We start from the raw sequence: 659 nt of genomic DNA, 5'->3' as shown, positions 1-659 counted from the left end.
TCCTATCCTCATCCTCATTCTACTCCTCATCCTATCCTCAACCTCATGCTCGTCCTGATCCTTTCCTCATCCTCGCCCTAATCCACATCCTATCCTCATCCTCATTATCGTCCTAATTTTATCCTCGTCATCATCCAATCCTCATCCTCATCCTCCTTCTCATCCTATCCTCATCCTCATTATCGTCCTCATCCTATCCTCATCCTCATCCTCTTCCTCATCATATCCTCCTCCTCATACTCGTCCTAACCTCATCCTATCCTCTTCCTCATCCTCATCATGTCCTCATTCTCGTCGTCCTCATCCTATCCTCATCCTCATCCTCCTCATCCTCTTCCTCATCCTATCCTTATCCTCATCCTCATCCTCATCCTCATCCTATCCTCATCCTATCCTCATTCTCATTCTCGTCCTCATCCTTTCCGCTTCCTCATCCTCGTTCTCCTCCTCTTCCTCATCCTCCTCCTATCCTGATCCTCATCCTCATTCTCGTCCTCATCCTATCCTATCCTCATCCTCATCCTCATCCTCATTCTATCCTCATCCACATCATCATCCTATCCTCATCCTCATCATCATCCACATCCTATCCTCATCCTAATGCTTGTCCTCATCCTTTCCTCATCCTCATCCCCATCCTATCCTCATCCTCGTCCTCA

This window comes from Lupinus angustifolius, chromosome LG02, assembly GCF_001865875.1.
Source record: "Lupinus angustifolius cultivar Tanjil chromosome LG02, LupAngTanjil_v1.0, whole genome shotgun sequence".
Taxonomy (NCBI): Eukaryota; Viridiplantae; Streptophyta; class Magnoliopsida; order Fabales; family Fabaceae; genus Lupinus; species Lupinus angustifolius.
The sequence above is the reverse complement of the archived record's forward strand: the minus strand, read 5'-3'. Positions refer to the sequence as shown.